Here is a 22,262-nt window from a genome sequence, read left to right as displayed (position 1 = left end):
CATGTCCTGTAAATCGTTTGAACGTTATTTCAGGCGAGATAATTGCGAAAGGGATAAAACTGGTCAAAACATTCGCTGTAAGCTCATTAGAACGTTCCGCGCAGGATATCTTCGTCAATGCCAGCGACAAAATCGACACCAGCGGGGGGACCTTTGCGTCGGCGTTTTCGTCGTCCCTCTCATTTCACGCCGAGAGGCAGAGAATCAATCTCCGGCGCGATCTTCGAGCTTGTGTACACGCTCACGCCGCACGCGTGTATCACGCATTGCCCGGCCATGAAGCCGCACCACGCACACGAATCGCTCTTATGTGGCACAAGGATGCAGCTCGTCTGGGTCATTACTGTATCGTGTTTCTCGCGTCCCCCGCCGACACGCATATACATATCGAATCGTTTTGTGGTCCCACCATGTAACGCATAATAATCCTGTCGCCGGAGTGTGAGATTTTTGCAGACTACTCTACGCACAATGCAATTTCGATGACATTATATCCCGCAGATGTAATCGTAACGTCAAATTTACATGAATCCTCCGGTAAGGAGGCGCGAATTTATTATTGAGTTAGCGCTTTATTTTTTTTTTTTTTTTTTTTTTTCCGGAAGTAGAACCGAGAGTTGGCGATTATTCGAAAGAAAATTATTTCGCGCATTTGATACGAAATAAAACAAAATAATACATTAAAATTGTATAACAAACGTCAATTAAATATCGGATCGTTTCTATTTTGACATGTTTCATGTCCGGATATTCGACGTGTCTGCAATCGAGAGGTGATAGAATAACGCGGCGAGATGAGAGCCGGAAAGAGCGTTACCGATACACAATAGCATTCATTGTAGCGATGGGACAAGACAAGACAGCCTTGTGATTGATCGGAAGGCACGCCGTGCATCATCGGAGGTGCGCTACGAGCTACGAGAGAATGGAAGGGAGTTACACGCGGAAGAGAAGGAAGGTACGGAACCTGTCTCGCCGGTGTCAATAATCTCGAATGGATTGCTAGCGCGTCGAGGGATGTCGCCTCGGTGGTATCTTTGTACTTCGGCTCCTTTGAGATCTTTATTAATCCGACGGCTCTCCACGGAAATCAATAAAAACACGAAGAAGAAAACTTGTGTTATTACGCTGGTCATTGTTCCTTATAGGTTTTTTCTTTCATCATCTCGTTTCGTTAGCTGGTTGGCTGGATATATAGCTGTACAGATTCGAAACATTTGTGCAATAAAAGAAAATTAAATTATTGATTAAGATAAAATTATTACAAATTATGTTTGCAATAATTTTGAACATTAAATAAGAAGGTATCTAAAAACAAGTATAAAAGTATAGAACGAATTAAGATAGAATACCTCCAAATTATTAGTTTGTTTTTTATTCTTTGCGTTTAATGCTGCGTTTGATTCCATCAAATCGTATACTAACAAAACCCGACCTAGAGGACAATGGATGTTTCTTTGCATTGGTAATTGATCTTCTGCATAATCACGCCCACTTGCGCGAGTAGTTCCTTGGATGACGTTCAGGGTGTTACCGTGGATCTTTTTTTAGAAGCACACAATGACGTGCAATTGCGAGAAATCAATGACGCATATTAATTTGGTCTCATTTTGCATTGCTGCCTCGCCTTCGTTACCGGTCCCGTTCCTGACGAGATGATTACGCAAGATGGTTGCAACAACCGCCTGCTTCGCATGTTTGTTTTCCACGAAGAGTAATTGACTGTCACCTACACAGATCTATCGTCGTTTCGGATAGCGAGAGGGCATAATTGCCTTCTCTCTCTCTCTCTCTCTCTCTCTCTCTCTCTCTCTCTCTCTCTCTTTCTCTTTTATTCTTTGTCGACCAATTAACGTCGGCTCCATCAACACCTGTCTTAGAAATGTTTTTTACAATTTCTTGATTGGGGAGGACTTCCCGCTCAAAAAATTAACATTTATTTTCCCTCTCATGCGTTTACGCGACAGAAGTTTTCGCAACTTCTCAAATTAAACAAAACGACTGAGAACTGTTTTTGATTCGCGGTAGAATCAATGAAATAAATTTGTAATTTCAAAGTTTCTTTAATTGTAGCATTGAGAGGAAAAACTTGGTATATTTCTTTCTAGTTTTGAAGAAATTTGGAGTTTTATAGCAAATGATGTACGACGAACGACGATTAATTTTGTGTCACCGACCTAGTCATAAAATATCAAATATAATTTAGAAGTCGCTGAGTGATTTTTAAATTTTATCATTACGACCCTTCCATTTACAATTTAGAACGACATTGGTTCTTTCATTTCTGAAGACGCAATTCGTGTACGGGCAATCTGATGGCGAGCCGCGCTGGCTAAAAATACCGAATCGGCAACGATACTGCGAAAGAGACGCGGGCGCGGGTACAAAAAGGAGAGACTGAAGAGTCTAGACGGACAATAACGATCTCTCTAGAAGAGAGAAGAAGGAAAAGAAAGTGCACTCGTTAACTCCGGTGGAAAACGAGCGAGCTCCTCCTCGTCCATAGGCCTCGCGAATCGTACGCTTCTCGTCCAGCATGACGATGAGATGAAATGAAGAGAAGCAATAAATCTTGCAATAACCATGTTGGTCGGTTGTTTCCAGCCTGCACTCTCCTACCTTCCCTCCCTATCTCTTTTTGTCCCTCTCCTCTCCTCTTCTCTCTTTTCTCCTTATCCGAGGCGACCATCAACGGCGTCGATGAGAGTTCGGCCAACTAGGCTGAAGCTCGTTCTACCAATCAATCGAGTCAACTACTCGCAACACCCCCGCAATTGTGCGACATGCGCGTTAATTTATTGCGCTACTTTACTCTGACCTTGGGGCCCGCTATCATAAACGGCGGGCATAAACCTCGCTTTACGCATCAGTCGCTTCGGCCGCGAAAGAGATTGCCTCTTCTTTTTCCCGTTTTAATAATGCACCCCATCGACGTTGTGTGCATACAGGCGCTTTCGCGACTTGTAATTTCCTCGGCATAATTCGCGTGGCGAAGAAAAAGTCTCCGATAAGAAGACGCATGATCGCCGTTTGCTTAACGACGGAATATACATATTTGCGCAGCTAGGACAACACTTCAGCGCATAGCGAAGAGATGTTGAGCGGTGTAGGAAGTGGAGAGAAAAAGATAGAGAGAAGGCATTCCACGAGAAAAACGTGTTGCGTGACATCCACGAGGCGAATGTCACGCAATACGTTTTTCTTCGATTTCCGTCAAAAAATCTCTCTGACGAATTTCAGTTCCAATTACTATTAATTAAACTCTAAATTTCTTGCAGTGAAATCTCACTCCGAGAGAGTGAAAATACAACTACCCTTCATTTCTTGAAAAAGAGTGACAATTGTCACTCTTTTAAAGTAAATTTTCATTTTTCACTTTTTTTTGGAGTGAGATTTCACTCTTATGAAGTGAAAATTCACTCTAAAAGGAGTGAAAATTGTCACTCTTTTTCAAGTGAAATGTTTTAACTTTTTTCAAGAGTAATTGTATTTTTCTCTTGGAGTGAGATTTCACTGCAAGAAATTTAGAGTGTAAGCTTCGAATTAAGGTCCATTAAAATCCATTCGAAATTGAATAAAAAAATATTTTTTATCTGTTTACAATTTATACATTCATGCGATGTATAAATACTCAATTTCCGAATGCATGCAATGCAAAAACTCAGAATTTCCGGCTCACAATTTTTGTTCTTTCTTTATTTTATGACGGCTATTGTGTTTTCAGTTTACTTAATGCAGTATCATTTGTTTTATCTACGTGAGACTTTAAATGTCGATCGTTAAGCCCCAATCTTTCATCTCCGTTCTCGCTCGTCAGGGAAACTGCCGAGTCGCATGGAAACGTTATCGCATTTCCTTCCTCGTCGCCTTTGGCGTCCCATAGTCTTCGTTCCCGTCGTCGTCGCGTCTGCGAAAAATCGTCGCGGGGTTGACGTCGGGCTTTGACGCGGTCCCGGCGTTTTACGAGTCTCGAAGAACTAATTGCGCCTCGCACGGAAAAATTTATGGCCAGTTTTCACCTCACGTTGAGTTATCGCTGAGACACCGCTATTATCGCGGGAATGGGCCGCTATCTGGAATGCCGGAAAGTAGCCGATGGTTTATCGCCACTTACACGATGCAAGGAGGAGGAGTTTGCAAGAAAGGTGTTTACGTTATTTTCCAATCTACCTTTTACCTTCTTTCACGAATCGAAAGTTGAGATGTGCGATTAACACGATTAACGCACCAGGATTTTTGAAAGAGCAACAATTTTGCTTTGTAAAGAGATTGGAGATTGCTTGTAATGAAATTAAGAAAGATGTAATTTAATTTGTTGGAATATTATTTTGGTTTGATTGGTTTTTTGAAAGTCTGAAAGTAGCGCTCAATCGTATATCTGAGATAAGATTATTTAAAGTATCTACATAAAGATTTTAGTAGTATTTTAACACACATGTAAAGGGTTTTCCAATAAGAGGTAGTATTTTGAATTATTAAAAAAAAAACGCATTTTTTTGTAAGAAACCTGTGATATTTTTATTCCAACCCCAAATACAGATTGTGAGGTTATGTTTTAAAAACGATATCCGTCAAATGGCCGCCTTGGCTTTTCTCACAAATGATCATCCTTTTGACGAAATTTTTCATCACATTTTCGCATATTTCAGGCTCAATTTCACGAATAATCAATCTTTAAGCATTTGAATCGAAGGCGGAGCATTAGTGTAGATCTTATCCTTCACGTAACCCCAAAGGAAAAAGTCTAATGGCGTTAAATCGAAATGTGCGAAAATGTGATGAAAAATTTCGTCAAAAGGAAGGATGACCATTTGTAAGAAAAGCCAAGGCGGCCATTTGGCGGATATCGTTTTCAAAACATAACTTCACAGTCTATATTTGGGATTGGAATACAAATATCACAGCTTTCTTACCAAAAAATGCGTTTTTTAATAATTCAAAATACTACCTCTTGTTGGAAAACCCTTTATAAACTTTGACCTAATAAGGCGCTTCTCTTAAGCCGGAATCAGACTACGCATTGAGATTGAAGATTGAAATTCGACAAGAGATCGAGATTAAAGATTGAAATTTTACCAATGAGGACAAAGGAATTTCAGCTCCTATTGTTTTGATTGGTCAAATTTCAATCTTTAATGCATAGTCTGATTACGGCTTAGATGATGTATTCATACGAGCGATTCTGTTTCTAATCTTAATAATAGATATTATTTATAAAAGATATTTTACAACGCATTTTACATGAGTATAGAATAACTTTATATTGTTTTAAAAAGAAAGTGTTATTTTTACTTCGATTAATTAATTAATTGGATTATATTTGGATGTTTTAGATGAGTTAAATTAGTCTCGTAGAAACTGCTGTTAATTTGATTCACGCGAGGTTCTGTCGATTGATTTTCTCTCCAATTACCGAAATCTTGATTACTGGATTCCCTTCATTATCAAAAGCTAAACTAAAATTAGAAATTTTTGAACGAAATATTTATAGGATATTTCCCGACAATTTGGTCGGCAACTATTTGAAAAAGGTCCGAGGATATTTAGATGTGTGTTTAAAAGCGCTTTACGGGTGCTTATCGCATATTTGCTATTTCAATTTGCTAATTTGCACATTCCGCGCGTGTGCGAGGCATGCGAGGGGCCCAAAACGAAAATTTAACTACCGCACTGGTGGTGTCCGGTGAAAATTTAGCCCGGGTATCTCGGCGGCGTGGCTATTTTCGGTGCGGTTGGCGCTCGGTCAGATCCTCCTGCTGCTGCCTTCCGCTTTTATCTCTTTTTTTTTTCTCTCTCTGTTTTCTCTCGACGCGTTGCGACGCGCGCCTCGCATCGGCGGGAGGAAACGCCTCGCTTCCTCGGGGAAAGCGTTGTGTGGCGTTTTCGCGCGCGTTCGAATACGCAACCACGCGCCACGCGTGTGGTCCGCAGTAGCACACGGTAGTAAAGGAGAAGACGTGAAGTAGCTTCAAAGAGAAGATCTCCTCTTGGAATTCCAACGGCAACAGCGACGACGACCATCGTCGTCCTCGAAGAAGCCTTTTCACTGCATTCGTTTTATGAGCAATTAGATGTGCGCGAAGATGGAATAACATCTCGTGAGAATCGTCCGGAAAATCTCTCTGTAACAACGCCGTAGTTCATCGTGGTAACATAGATAGATGAAAGGCGCGGGAGAAGAAGGGGAAATACTTCGGTTATTTTAAATGGTATTTTGTCGTAAAATAAAAAAATGGGATTATTCATAGTCGTCGTAAACGCGATATATGCTTCGTGGTTTCGTCGCTTCTCTTTAGATTTACAGCAGCGCGACTTCCTCAGTCGTCGGAATGTGTCCGACAAAGTTGCACCGCTATCGTTTTGGGTAATTAGGAAAACGCGGCGACAGCGACTAGAGGATTTCGAGTTGGATGCGACATCCAAATTGATGTCAGAGCGGCCGTTACCTCCGTCTGATGACAAACCCGAGGAATTTTCTTCTTTGCGAAAAAACTTCTAAACTTGAAGTATACTAAAATAAGAGCATCAATAATCGTCTACACAAATATTGTCTTTATAATAATACAGAAATAGAACACTTAGAATAATAGAAACATAAATTATAAAAACTTTATTTAACGAAATAGGTAATAAAAAATAATATTAAAAAATAAAATGTGAAAATAAAATATAAAAAATTTAATTCAACAATATAATTGGTCTATTAGTGTAAATACATATTAGTTTTATCATTAACTTAGTAATTAAAATAATTTTATTAGAAAAAATATAAATAATATGTATAACTTGCTATTTTATAGAAATAATATATTGATAAAAAAATATAGCTTGTATTTCATATTTTAATTTTTTTACAACAATGCGATTTTCAAATGTCCAGATCTGATGAGGTCATTGCCGCTGCTTTTATGGGGGTGTTACTTTGGAGGGAACTTTATTGGTTTCTTATCACACCGATTGGTGTAACGACAAAATGTTTATTGTTCGCCTATTTCGCAACAGTCGAAGGGTTATCGCACTAAGTGTCGGAATAGTCATGATAAGCACGATAAAAAAGGATATAATAAAAGGATATAGTAACAGAGAGGGTACTTCTTTACTTTTAACAATAGCTGCAAATACAATTTTATTTCAACGAAAAAGTTGATTTCACAATAACGTCATCTATTAACAACAATGAAAATTTTGTAAAAATAATCACGATAGGAACGATTTCTATACGATTGAAGTTAGTTCGCAAAAAATGAGTGCTCTTAAAATCATAATAAACTTATCTTTTTCTGTAGATATTTTAAGCTAACATTTGTACGACTTTTAATTACTACGTATTGTAGTAGGTACTTGTATTAATTATTAATTTGGTGATAATTCGTACGATTTGCAAGAATATTAGTACATTTGGGACATTCGACAGAGTTGCACTTTTAATAAATCTATCAAAAGCATCCGACAGAGATAGATAGCTTTTATAGATAGGGGAGCAAGCGGAAAAAATAATCGGCGGTAATTTAAAAGTATCGCGATACATTAACGAGCCAGCCACCCACGAATTCACACAAAGGAGATTTACTGGCACTCACACGTATACGCTCACTTCAATTACATGTCAGTCGTAATACAGTAATTTATCGGTCGAGATACGAAAGCGCGCAAAACACTGTTAACCCCTCGCTATGTATTACATCGTGAGTGTAGTTTAGGAGAGTACGCCATGGTATGACCCGTATTGTAAATTATCTCGATTCCTGTGTGGAATGGCTTATATCTGCGAACGTGAAAGCTGTTTCAGCATAATATACAACGATATGATTATGACTATTTTCGTTTTATCACCGCTCGTAATAAAAAGCTTCCCCATTCTTGATATTCATTATTCATACAGTTTTATTCATCACTACAGATATGGATATATAATATTCATATCTGTATTGATGAACAAAAATAAATTCTACATATTATATGTATATGTATAATTGAATATTATATATTGTATTTGCTATTAATATATATTTAATTCTTGATTTTGTTAATGCCTATGAAATAATTAAAATACGAGCGTCGGTCTTACCCATTAAAATGTTTATTAATTATTTTTACATGTCATATATATCTTTGTTTGTACATTTCCCAGTCAGATATATAAAATCTTCATGTGCGTAATCTGATATCTAAAAATTAAATAAATAATGTAATTTCAAAGAATGAGAGAATATTATATAAATCATGAGATATAAATCATACAATTGTATTTAACAGTTATATTTAATCGTACACAAATTATATAGTTAGACACATATTGCCTTTTCTCTTGAAGCGATTAACTGATGATTTTTCTTCTGTGTCATTTCTCTTTCGAAGATGCCTCAATCCTCTGCGCTTATCCGCACCTTTTCAAACCCGCGTTGCAGTCACGGTTTCGTCCACATTTTTCCCCGCGCTTTTCCTCTAATTTCTGACAAAGCGCCTCCAAATCTCCGCCCTCGGCCTTCCCAGGCTTTTCAGGATTTAGTGGAATCATCCGTCCAATTAACGTGGCCCAGCGGCCGGCCTTTTGCTAGGCCCTTCTCCCAGCTTGGCTTCCCAGCTTTATTCCAATCCTGTTCCCACTTCCACTCCGCGAAACCAACGAGAAATACAACAGTAACTCAATCCGTAGAACTAAGGGGGACCAACGGGCACCTTATTTCTGTCATTCTCGCCGTCTTTGTACGCCTATGGGGATCTGCACATCTATAAGACAATCACACGGAACTTTTATCGTATCGAGAACCTCCGTTCCTTGAAGCGGTGAGTTCGTTATCATAAGAAGGATCGATTAACAGAATGTAAAAGGGACTGTATATTTAGTATAATGTAACGACCCGAGATATTAATGACACGTATTAATTTCGTTTCGTCTATGCTCAGTTGAGACTAAGCAATTTATTTAATACGATACTTTCGAATGAAGTGTAATAATTTAATAATAAGGAATAGAAAGTAATGGCCTTAACGGTTAAAGCTGGATCTAGTAATAATTTAACTTTCAAATTTCTATAAGAATAAAAGAGAAACAAAAATAAATAACAGTAAAAAGATTTTGTATTTTAATACTCTCACTGAAAGTATGTATGGTGAAGAATATTTGTTGTATTAATTTATGTTTACTTGGTTCTCTCATGCAGCATCGTATTGCAAGAGAGCTATTTTTGTTCTGTCTTTTTTTCGTATCACTTTTATATAAAAGAGAAAAGTGATATTAAATATTAGCTTCTATAATCCAATTAATTTCATACAGATCTTTTTCATACAGAAGAAAGAGAGAGAGAGAGAGTACATTTTGGTTAAATTACAATTTGAATGAAATTGTAACTCACCTGGTGTGCACGCAACGAATAAGAGCTTTTTAAATGGGATTTATCCATCTTACGTACCGCCGTGCACCGACGCCGACGCCGACGCCGACGGTAGAATAAACATTTCGAGACGAGAGCCGCAAGACAAATACGAAAATAGAACGGATGATGATGGCGAGTGGTTGGAACCAGGTTCCCCCGCGGCTTACCGGATTTAATTAACAATCGCCACTTTTTACGTGTCTGCATTCCTTCCCCTGCTCTTTCTTCATTGTCCATTTTTCTGGTGCGCTCGTACATTCTCGCGTGTCTTCCGTTTTTATTTCGCCGGGCGATGGGCTTTATAAAATATTAAACGCGGCGTGACGGGCGCATTTTTTCCCCCTGTTAATTCTCCTCTACGACCGTAAAAATAACCGTATTAAATATCGCATATCAAAATCCGTAAGTTAAAAGGATGAGAGAGGATGACAGAGTTTCAATTTGCGCCTTTCAGGTATATATCGCGTGTGAGCGACTTTTTCTTTAAGATTTCACGGGCACGCGCTTATGGCACAAGTATGGTCACATATCGTTCTCAGCTTTGACGAAAAACAGTACGGGCGCCACACGCTAGTTTCTCCCGCTATCTCGAGTCCCTTTGTCCTACCTTCTTGAAGAAGGATGCCGGAAACTTCGTGCCTCCAGGTCCGTGATTAATCGGACAAGATGGAGGCGTACGAAACGCGATGCGTTTTCGGCGTCACGGTGCCTGCATTTCAGACCGCATTGTTCCGTTGCACGAAACGCCCCGTGACGCGGTTTTCTTGCCGTTCCTTGCCGTTCCTTGCCGGTATAAATACGACAGGAAATACGAGTCCGTTCTCATTTTTGTGCTGCCAGGCGCACCTCCCTTCGTTCCTTAACTTCGAGTGTTCCGTCATGATTAAGGACTCTCGACGGTAAATGGAGCTTGGGTGTGAGTTTTTCTTGCCGCTCTAACAATTTCTTTCTTCTTCATCATATTAAGCCCTTTGATTATTCCTATAAAATAATAGCTACCCATAAAAAAGCAAATAAAAAGAACATCATTTTTTTTTAAGAATTCAGATACTATAGATAGAACAGTTTACATATCTTTTTTCAATTTTATTTCCAATAAAATATTTAAAAATGTATAAAATATTTTATACACTTTTTAATTACTTTAATTGTGGTTTTACTTAAATTTCTTAATCGTAAATGATTATGTGTTAACGTCGTACCATATTTAGCATTAAATTTCCGGTTATGGGAGTGCGTGCAAGTCTTGGCTGGCGCGAACAGATGCGAAATCGAGACGTGTCGCACGCGTTATCGTCGCCAGGAAGTTCTCCGACAATGTTCCTATCGGGCGAACACGCGCATCGCTCTGGTCTGCACGTTACCGCGTCTGGAGTCTCGGCGAGGGGACGACGACGACGACCGGCGTCGGCGTCGCGAGATAATGTCACATTCGGGCGCCGGCTCAGCTCTCTCGCACATTCGATTCTCTGTCGCACCGGCGCGAAACTGTCGCGCGGTTGAAATTACCGGAGGAGATTGGCGCCGGCCGTGTACGGCGGTCAGGAAATTAAATGCTGTCCGGTAACATTGTTTCCGAGGAAAAAAAACAAGAGATAGGATGGCGATGGTGGATCGTGATAGAGCCACCTGATTTTAGCCACATCGGATCCTCGATCGAAATGCACGAGTTTAATAACATTTAAACGACCAAGTGCTGTTAGTAACTCAAAATTTCTAATATTTTATAGAAAAAGAAAAGAATTGGTGAGCAGAGAATAATATAATAATAATAACTTTATTGACATGCGGTACAAAACAAATAGAACAATATATAAAGCAAGACGCAAATAGATAAAGAAGCGGTAAAAGGTGAAATATCAGCAGTCAACATTTTTAGTAGAAAAAGTTTAGTAGTTTAAATATTAAAAATTACCAATAAAATTTCTGCGACACTTACTGGTATTTGACAGCAAAATTTCAGCTAATAGTTTGTCAAATAAAGATTAATGATTTATAATTTTATATATCATCAGAAATCTATTCTAAATTTTTGGAAGTGAAATTTCACTCCAAGAAAAGTGATAGTTGCGTCAATCCGGCAAAAGTGAATTTCACTTCACTCCTTCCAGGAGTGAATTTCCTAAAAGGGATCAACTTGAATGATTAATATCTCGCTTCGCAAGGCAGAGCGACACTTTTTTCTACCATATTCGTCTGTTTTGTGCAAAAACATGTCAAATGAGCTTAATTTCATCAAAATTGGATGTGGGGGGGAGGGAGGGGCTAAACTTAACCTTCAGTCTTTGCTTGCAGAGAGTGAAATTATTCACTCTTTGCAAATATTGAAAATTGACTCTCGTTTGAAGCGATTCTTCACTCTCTAAAAATGAAAATTTTACTCCTGCCGCACTGGTGCAACTATCATTCTTCGGGAGTGCAATTTCACTCCCAAAAATTTAGTGTGTATAAGAAATTGAGTAGCAGTTTAAGTGAAACACACTTTAACACTTTAATTTATAAAATCAAAGTGATTGCTTGAACCGATAATAAGGTTTCACAATATATACTTCGCTATTTTTTTTTAGTATAATGACTAAGGGGCGATGAAACAAAAAGGTTCCGCGATGTGGCTACGCGCGCATCATTGCGCATTAATGCACTGGCGAAAGTGCATTGTGCATTATACAGCGTGACATTGTGTCCTCGTTAACAATGGCTAGGTGTGGTACCGGTTGGGTTCTCGATTTGGCAGGTCGTTTTTGTGAAGCTATCAGGTGACGTCCGTCTCCACCATCGCAATTTCATGTCGATCCACTTTTCTCATCATTTACATGCTCTATGGGTTTGTTGAATCTTTCTGATTGCATTTTCAATTATTGATTATTTTATAGTCTTGATTCGTACAAGGATTTAATATTAAAATGACAATTTACGTAGATTTGATTTGTTGTCACTTTAATTGTAGTAATTTCTCAGAATTATTGCTGCATATATGTTAAATAATTTTATGTAATTCGAATAGAGATTATATGTATAGTGAGATTAATGAGAGATAACGGTTACTTTCACTGTTTTACGAAATATATTTTCAATATTCTTTATAGATTCTATTAAATACTGTTGAATAAGAGTAATTCCTGTAAGATAATGCTGACACTATTGCTTTATTGTTGACACAATTTAAACAAACCATTCTTGAATCTTTCATGTCGGTGATTTTCTCTTTCTCATCTTTCTCTCTCTCTCTCTCTCTCTCTCTCTCTCTCTCTCTGTGTGTGTGTTTCTCATAAATCTTTAAACATTTATAAATTTATCACGTTGTCTATAGTATTATTATTATATAATATTTTTCGTGCTATTCGCATTCGAATATTTAGACGTACTTAATTCTCTGTGAGAGCGATTAAATCTTTAGCAATAGCGATAATCGTCTGAAAATAACAGTACTTTTCGAGCGTTGGAATTTGTTTGTTCTTGCCAAGAGAAATTTAAAATGCAGATTCATCGTTTAAGAGGTCCGTTGTCTTCTACGAGACACTTTGCCAATTAATTTTATTATCCCTAGCCGACATAAACACACATTTCTATTCCTATCACGGATCGTAATAAGTTAAAAGGATAAATATAAAAATAAATATACAGTATGCTAGAGTCTAGAGATCTGGTTGTAGAAAATGGATATGTTAATCGTACAATATTCGACCGATATCATAAAATTCTATCGATTGTTTTTTTCATTTGAACTAGAGGAAAGTCGCCGATACTGACATAGGTCTTCTAAAGTGACACCCCCTTATTTCTCAGAAACTAACTATTACACTTTATTAATACTAATAAAATCATGATTTGTTTAGCTAATTAAAGAAATACAAACTCATACTTCATATATTTGTGGCTTATTTCTATACCAAATTAGCTAAAAACCAATTCTATGAATCCAAGAAGAAAATTCTTACGGTGTTCTTTTGCAAATTGCGTAATTAAAATAATAGTGATTATATTATTGATAATATTATGTCATTTTAAATGTTTATAGTTTCATAAATTAGTTTTCTTTACAGAATAGGATATATCTTTATTTATAAAATAGGAATGTTGGTATTATTGCTTACTATGTCAGTTTTGGAGCCCATTTTGTTAGACGCTCATTTTTACATAACTTACGAAAAACTTAATTATTGCAAAATTGCGAACAGTATTATAAAAATTGTTTATACTATCTGATAGAAGATACTTTTTACTTTGTATTTATGGTTTTGAAGTTGTATGTTTACCTTTTGTTTAAGAAATATTGTCTAAAGACAAAGTGGTATGTCGGTATCGGTGACCTTCCTCTACTTAACATTGGGTGAAAATTTTGTTGCGCAATATAAATAATTTCCAGGTGAATACAGCTTAGATTGGCTAATTAAATATTTGTAAAAGACGAATACGTAATTATTATTTAATATTAATTCTGCGTAAGAAACAGCGACTCAGCAATACAATGCAATTCTTTTTATTTTATAAATAAAAGGAAATAGTTTATCTAGTGTGGATTTGCCACATTATTGTTTCTGTTGATTTAATTGTGAGGAAAAAACAACCTTGTCATTGCTCCTACCTCCACATTACGTGACTCAATTTTCTGCGAGGACAAAGACGCACGTACAATATTTCATATGTGTGTGTGTGTGTGTGTATATATATATATATATATATATATATATATATGCATGCATGCATGTGTGTATGTAGATGTCTTTTTCGTCATATTCTATGCATATTTAGATCAAACAATCGTTGGATGAAGCACCGAGAGGCACTTTTCCCAGCCTTTTGCTGTTTTCTTCGTCTTTTGTCTCTTCTTTCCTTCCAAGCCGTCCATTTTATTCACGAAACTTGCTTTGCATTTAAACACGCGGTTCACTTAATTTATACGGGGCAGACCGGTACTTAGAGGTGCTTACATACATATAACAGCATGCCCATCCAGCTGGTAGAGACGACGGTATGAATAGCCAGTAACCGCGCCGCGCCACGCCGAAACTTTCTTCGTTAAAGGCAAGCACCTCGTTATTGTTTCAAGGGACCGATATGGCTCGTAGTTGAGAGAGAGAGAAGAGCAGACTGAAAATTCGTTTCCCAAGTGAATAGAGAATTTCATGTTATCCATATATATAACAAAGATATATATCAAATATTTTCTTAAAGGATATAATGTAATTGTATGGTAGCTTTCGATTGTGAAAGAGAACTTTTGTCTTTCATCATTATTGTCATTAATAACGTTTCTACTTTTATGTAACAAATATCAAAAGCTCTTCGGCTTTGTTTCCATCATTTTGGAACAAAATGTCGACAATGCTCTCGCATGTTCTCGACATTTTAGCAGGAAGGTAAACCGCACCGAGGGTGATACACAGAATAGGTACACGAGGAATATCGCCAGGGATACTCGAGGAAGGGTTTTGCTTTTTGAGAGTTTGTGTACGGGGAAAGAGGAAAGGAAGGGTTTTATCGTGTTGCTTACTACATTCTCGCATTGTCTCGACTGGGTTTTACGAGGTGACGGAAACCGTGGAGGCTGGCATTAAGAAAAGGGTGACGAAGGAGGGACCAAGCAAGCAGAGAATGTCTGGTGTCGGCTGGCAAGGAGGAGCGAGTTTACACCTACCCACTAATTTTATGAGGTAGGTTAGTTAACTCTCGTAAGAAGCTTACGGACAGGCTTATATACGAAGTTAGTAATTTTATAATTTAAACGAGAATTCTTCGTGGTCGTGCTCGAGTTTCGTCTTGTGAGTGCTTTTGTATCGTGAGTGCTTTTCTTTGTTTCCGACGACTGTCATTATTCGCTATTTTCTTGTATCCCTAATACAAGTTTTCTCTTTTGCCCTGATTCTTTCGGAAATCTCGTTTAAGATTTACCTCACGACGAATAGCTTTAGGCCTTTCGTCGTTTTAGCATTCGCCATCTCCATCCAGTTTGGTGTGATAAAAGCTTGCGTTTACTCGGTTTACTAGTCGATGAACCGAAAATGCTTTTATTTCTCATCAACAGAGAAACTCTCTGCGGCATCTATAAGTTTTGATTGCGCAATAATGAAAAATAATATTTACGAGTTTAATAATTGATATTACAAACGCAATAATCATATTAATTACAATTTATTTTCCATATCGTCGTATTTATAACAATAAAATTTATACGAATAAGATAGCTATGAGTAGTCACTATAGTTGGATACAGGAGAAATTATTGATGTAATTACTTCCTTGTCGATGTAATTTATTATTAGGATCAATATCGATGTGAAAGGGTAACTAACATTCGACTGTAATGTACTCACGTTAAACTTGATCGTAATCAATGTGCACCGCAAACTTTAGCAGATCGATCGCAGGAGCTACCCTTTCGGTGGTGGTGCCTTCTACCAAGTTCCTCTCGACATCTTCGGCGCTCATTAGACGTAACCGAGTTAATTCTCTCGTGAGATGTACGTCTCACCTCGACGGCGAATTTCCATGCAAATTCATCGGGACGGGCGTTTCGCAGTAAAATTTCAAGGGTTGCCCCTCGTCGCGCAAGCGACCCTTTACCTCCTCCTCTATTTCCATCTTTTCACTCCCTTCCTCCTCTTCCTGTATTACCACCACTTTCTCTGTAGGAGCCACTTTCCTTCCGAAACTTTACGAACTCTCCGTTCGTTCGACTCAGCTTCTCTGCTGGGAATTAACCGGGCAACATCCTATTAGCAATAAAGCGTGCCACTGCGTAGTTGTCTCACTCCGATTCACCCGTACCTCCCGTAGATGGGACTCCTCGCGAATCTCCTGCCTTATTTCTCCACGTATTTCTAATTTTCGTCAGTGCACTTCCTCTTTTGTACCGATTCAAAGTTCGTCACGGAATCAATTTTCTCTGCATCATCCATTGAAAGACGCGTGGTACGCATATTTTATTAAAACTGATTATATTGAAATACTATATATATTTATATGTATATACACATATAAACTGAATACGAGAAGGAAATACAATATATATTTTTTTTACTTTATTATTGTAGTTTGGTTTGTTATTCCTGTCAGCGTGACGATTACTTTCATTTTTGTTCACGCTATTTTTGTATCCGTTAACACGCTTTTTTTATTTTGTTGGATTAATATTTCTCTATATTTTTTTCTCCCGCAGATTATATTTTCTTGTCGTGACATTAATGTCATTGGATTTTGCACTTTCAAGGACAGTCGGCAATTTGCAAGGTGGTTTACAACTCTTAATCCTAGTTCTTTCACGTGGCATTAGGCTCTATAACGAGCCATTGTCGCCGCCCTACCACAGTTCCAAGACCGGGCTCCGAAACTTTCCGAGACATTAAGGACACGAAGGAACGATAAAGCGCGCGAATTATGTCGCAATTATGCAAAGCGAAATACTGAGGCAACGACCAACATTTGCTTCGGTCGTTAAAGCTTTTTCGCGAAACTATCCGACGAAACTTCATGCGAGCAGCGAACTCGAAAGCAGGTGACTGACATTTACAGCGCTTTTAACGAGTGTAATTATCGAGATAATTAGAAATGAATCCTTCTCGATCTTCAGCTTTCTGCTCTTGTCTGCATGTTTTTTACTCCTTTCTAAATTACATCTGTAATATCAATATGAAATATATGACGAGAGAAACACTGCCTGGAGAAATTCTAGTTAATTGCGAATAATTGATAATCACTAACGATGCAATTAATTTTAACTGCTTTCAAAGAAATTTTTTAAATCAATTTGTATGATTTATTTACGTAGAAAGAAATTTAATTTCAATCTTAAGGTTTATTCGGTTCCATTAATACCACGAAGATCACCGGCTTTGAGGCTTCTCGCACTTCATAATCGTTCCGTGAAGCTTTTCTCTCAAGCCCTCCTTACCTCGGGCTCCGCAATTTCTCTCACGATGCGCAGAGGTTTCTTGGCATTCGTAAACAGTTCTTATTTACGAGAACACAGTCATTTTTTGCAGCCCTCAAAGTGGGGCTATTCGCATGTAAATCGTTTCCTCCTGCTGTCGCTGCGGCGCAAGACAGTCAGCGAGAGAGATATGCAAATGTCGCTAATTATTGGTAGCGGCAGGATTACACGACGCTTTTTCTTTCTCTCCCCTTTGCACATCTTTTTCTTCATTGAAGGAGAGAGGTCCTTCTATCTTTGTTCCCACGCTTATTCGCGCTTAAATATCCAATTACCAGCGATCATACATGCAGCATTATTCACTCGATCATATGGCATGTGTTAATTTATCCGATATTCATGGATTATTCTATAAGAAAATGAAATATACGTGAGGTAGATTTGGTTGTCCACATATTTGTAACATTGTACTTAAACTTTAGTTTAAATCTACTTGAAGCTTTATGCATTACTATTTTGTATTACAAAGTTATATTAATTGTTAATATTTACAATGTCACAAAAAAGTAACTTACACATGTTCTTTGTTATTGAAGCAATTCGCTGTTTATGGTGTTTTATCTATAATAAAAGAACGAATTGCGCGGAAGTCTCTTGCGTCGCATAGAAAGAAATCCCGTGAGTGAGTAGATGAGAAAGTCGTTCTCAGTTCACCTCGTTTAGTCAAATGAGTAGTGTAGAAGATATGCAAATTTGGACAATTACTGGTAGCCACGGGATTAGACGATTTGCTCCGCTCTTTCCCTCATCTCTCCCCCACTTACTCTTCATCCAAATTCCCTGCCTATAACCCTTCATTACTCGAGCCTCCATTTTCAGGAGGATTCACCTACCTTGACACCTCTTCAAGCGACACATTTTGCCATCGTCTCCGTGTCTTCCGAGTCTCTCCTTCCTGACCAGATAACCAAGACCTTGTAACGAGCAGCCATGGAGCGCGAAATGCCTCCTCCTTTCCCTCGTTGGTAGTCAGAGAGCAAGGAAGAAGATTATCCTTCTTCCTGGCTCGCTGCCTCCAACGACAAAGGCATCCCTTGAGGTCGGAGGTGCCGACTGATAAGAGCTTGGAATTACGCTCTATCGTCGTAGTTGACGGCCGGAAAAGCGCGGACTGCTGATAGACCGAGATGCCCTCCCATGGGATGAGGGGACATACAGGAGAGAGAGAGAGAGAGAGAAACGAACGCTGGTTCCTCTAAGGGTATAGGCGACGCTAGCTTAACGATTCTACGGGAGAATTAGAGGGCCGACGAGGATTAGCGATGAGAGACAAAGCTGCCGCGGCTGCTTCTCCCTGTTTCTGATTCATATATCGGCACACATCTGCTCTCTGGATGGGTTCGTATCATAACAGATAAATTGCACCACTAAACGCGACTAGCATAGAAATAGTTTGAATTACAAAACCATGTAAATTATAAATCTCTTGCGAAAAATATAAATCAAGATAGGATTTACAAAACATCCACGAATATAGTTATTCTGATCAAATTTTTTTGATATTACGAATATTTCCATGTTTATTCCAAATTTAGAATTATTATAGTTGTTTGTGATTACTTCATTTTTTATTATTTTGTTATTTTCCTATTTGTGTTTAATATATAATTATAAACTAATGTTTAATTTTAAAAGAAAAGAATAATTTAAAGAATATTTCACATTGTTTGTTCAAATACTTGAAACTTCCAAATCGGGGATAGAACTCTCTGGGTGGTCATGTTTTCTCATTAATTTTTAGTACCGCGGGGATAGAACAGAATCTAACGAGGAAAACATGCATCTTAGCCATTTTAGTAGTCTAGATTATGGAGCAAGATCTATGATAAATGGGCACGAGTAGGACGGGCATGCTGCTTCATTTTTGTCCTTTCTGTTTCATTTCTTGGCCTACGTTCGTTGAAACGTCTAATAGATAAAATTGTATCTTGCTACGCGATCTACGAGGCACCACGCGCATGAGGGTGGAGAACGGTTATTACGAGATTATATTACGACGAGATCTCGTTGAAATCGTTTTGCTACGATCCACCCCTTGATTATATCATAGTTGAGGGGATCGTCCAACAATTATTACTTCCTGAATTGCTTTTAGCGCTACTGACATCACCAACGTTTCTTTGCCTTCGCTAATAAATCCTTTCTAATAAATACTATCGATAACGTACTACGTTTTATGAGATTTTTTTCTTTTTCCATGGTATTTCAAGGTTGCGAGCGGAGAATGTTTCGCAAAGGAGAAAATTCTTCCTACGTGTCCAGGCGACAATAAGACCCACGTGCGTCAGTATTGCCATCGAAGAAACGAAATGGCGTGGATCGTAGGCGACACAACCGTTATTACGAAGTCGTAATGAGAGGAGATTCGAGCGGGGGTTATTTTTAGATAGTAGAAGACGAGCCATACGGTCAGAGATCGCGCCGAATTAGGAGGGACTATTTTCATTACATGCTTTTAGCCCCCTCGATGTCTCACGAATGAAGCGAGGGGGTAAATAACCCGGGAAACGTAAGAGATATTTTCCGCTCTTATGGTCGACCGGCCGAGAATGGCTTACCTGCGTTTATCCTGCTATTTTACTTCTATTATATCATGAGTTCAGCGAGCAAGCGAGGGCGCACAAACGAATGAGAGATCTTGGGAACAAAGAAACTCCCGGCAAGAGGCAATAGCGAATACGTTTCCTCGCGTTCTTACCAGCGGAAAAGCAGCGATAGAAGCTTTTAGTCTAACCCTTTCATGTTTAACCCTTCAACGAGTTATACATACGTAAGAAGAAAATTAACCAGGATATACTTTATAAAGCGTTACTTATGGAGAAAATAAAATGTAGTAGGATTTTGTTACGTACTAAAAAAGAAAGAGCTCACATGAAAAGATTGAGTAAAAACCATTCTTATATATTATATTTTCTGATTATATATTCCTAATGAATTTAATATAATTTAAATATTTAATAATTATACTTTTTATCTTTTTCAGGTAAGTTCTGGAGAGATGTTTCTTGATTGCAAAGGGATAAAATCAACGGATATCTGGAGGGTCCAGGTTAATAGAAGTGGTATCTAGACTTTGTCATAGCGCAGTAAGTAAATATAAGAATAAGTCCAAAAGAAGGTCTTCTCCCCAAAACTGTAATTATTTCACAGAAAACCGTAAACATATTGAATGAGTGATGTTCCTCAAGGAACATCACGTGCACGTTTTATTCGCAAAATATATTCTCGGTATATCGTTCAGCTGTTGCCGCGTTGTCGTAAGGTCGCACTACACTCTTTGCTCTTTTTCTCCATCGTACTTTTCGACCTCATCGTCTCCGCTTGGCGGCCCCGGTCCGCATCTTCTCCCGCGTCTGCGTGTTTCGAGTTATACTCGATCCCTACTAGCTTTTATTATAACGTGCATTCACGGATATCGCGGAGTGTCGCGGGCTTGAGTCGTGCGCCGCTGTCGCGGTAAATCATCTACGGGCAATCAGGCTCCCTTTGTGCTGTCGGAGGGCCGTTTGAGGATTCTGCGTTCCATATCCTTATCCGCTTAGCCGGGCAATATGTGAGGATATACGCCGGTAGCCCGTTTCCTTTGTTAGATTTCATTCGGAGGAGTCTGTCGGGGGTGGCCGAGGATGGTCCAGCGTTCTCGTATCGTCCTGCGCTTTCTTCGCTGCTTATCCGTTTACATGCGTTTGCGTTTCGCGTAATCCGCTTTCGATATGCTTCGCCCAATATCGATATTTGAGATTTATGAGACGCGAACGTAGATAAAGCTGCAGTGCGTAAAATATTGAGCGATACTTGAAGTGTAAGTTCATCTTCTCTTTTCTCTCTCTTTCTTCTTTTTAAATACAAGAGATCTATAAATGCGGAACCACAGGACAATGTAAAATATAATCGAGATCTGCCACCATGTCACCGGATGCAACACGTATCTTTACACTAAAAAAAAGTATATACAGCATGAAAATATACAAAATTTTTTGTTGGTTATGTGACTTATTTGATTTATATATATATTTGACTAATAATTGGAGGATTGTAACTATTAATAATGTTTTGAAAAATATTCGTGAAATATAAAAGTGAATTTTAGAATTTTTGAGAGATATTCATGGAACTAACTAAAAGATATCCCGTATACAACATTCGTGATAATCGTTAGAGTTGAAACGTTGGTTGAGTGCATAATAATACCACGACTTGTACGGGAACAAAGTCACACTCACTTTCCGTTATTTGATATTTTGTCGCATTTTCCTGACACGTTGTCACGCCTATCTTATTTCTAGTTACGTGGGCGTACTTCGTGATTAATCAGTCTACCTCGTCAGCCGGTTGTTGACCTACGCGAGCTCGCCGACGTGCATTTGCATTTCCAATTTTTGCGTTTATTGGCGAAACCAGATATCGAGTTTACACTCGCTGACGTTAGCGGCGTCGTTATTTGTGCTGAGCGAGAAACCTGCAATGTAAAAGAATGTGACTCTGAAAGTATACTAACTTATTTTTTTGTTACACATACTGAATATAGAGAGCGGGATGTGGAAAGATTATGATCAGTGATTATATTACCGTTTTATTATACTTTTATATATATATATATAGGCATATATATATATATTTGTAATTCTCCATCCTTATTACAAGTACAAGTTAATGGGTTCTTTGGAAGAAGTTGTAAATAACTTTTAAGAATCTCAAAACTTTGACTTTCTCTCGAAAAATAAAAATTATAGATGCTTAATCAACATCCTTTAAATACATTATACCGAATCCGGTACATTCACGAACGTAATACGAAGAAATGCAAGACGCATCGCGAATTGGTCTTTGAAGTGCAGTGGCGAAGAGAGGACTCGTAAGAAATTTTCTCCGGTCCGCCCTCATTTCACCCGACGACGGGGGATAAGGGGGGCAGGCACCGAGGTCTGTGACCTTAAAAGTTGTCGGTACAGGCG

General features: G+C 38.3%; 1 protein-coding gene across 3 annotated transcripts in view; it reads left to right on the top strand.

The window, feature by feature from the left end:
* LOC108763918 (headcase protein) overlaps positions 1-22,262 on the top strand; it is a 164,044-nt gene that overhangs the window by 100,296 nt on the left and 41,486 nt on the right. Inside the window, exon 1 of one of the 3 annotated variants that reach the window (XM_018511874.1) lies at positions 20,351-20,393. The exons of the other annotated variants lie outside the window; for them this stretch is intronic. The gene's annotated coding sequence lies outside the window, so the exon portion shown is untranslated. Of the gene's footprint in view, positions 1-20,350; positions 20,394-22,262 lie in introns of those variants that run through there. 3 annotated transcript variants of the gene reach the window in all.

The sequence above is a fragment of the Trachymyrmex cornetzi genome, unplaced genomic scaffold (genome assembly GCF_001594075.2).
Source record: "Trachymyrmex cornetzi isolate Tcor2-1 unplaced genomic scaffold, Tcor1.1 scaffold112, whole genome shotgun sequence".
NCBI classification, from domain to species: Eukaryota; Metazoa; Arthropoda; class Insecta; order Hymenoptera; family Formicidae; genus Trachymyrmex; species Trachymyrmex cornetzi.
Note: the sequence above shows the minus strand (reverse complement) of the source record. Positions and strands in the feature narration are given on the sequence as shown.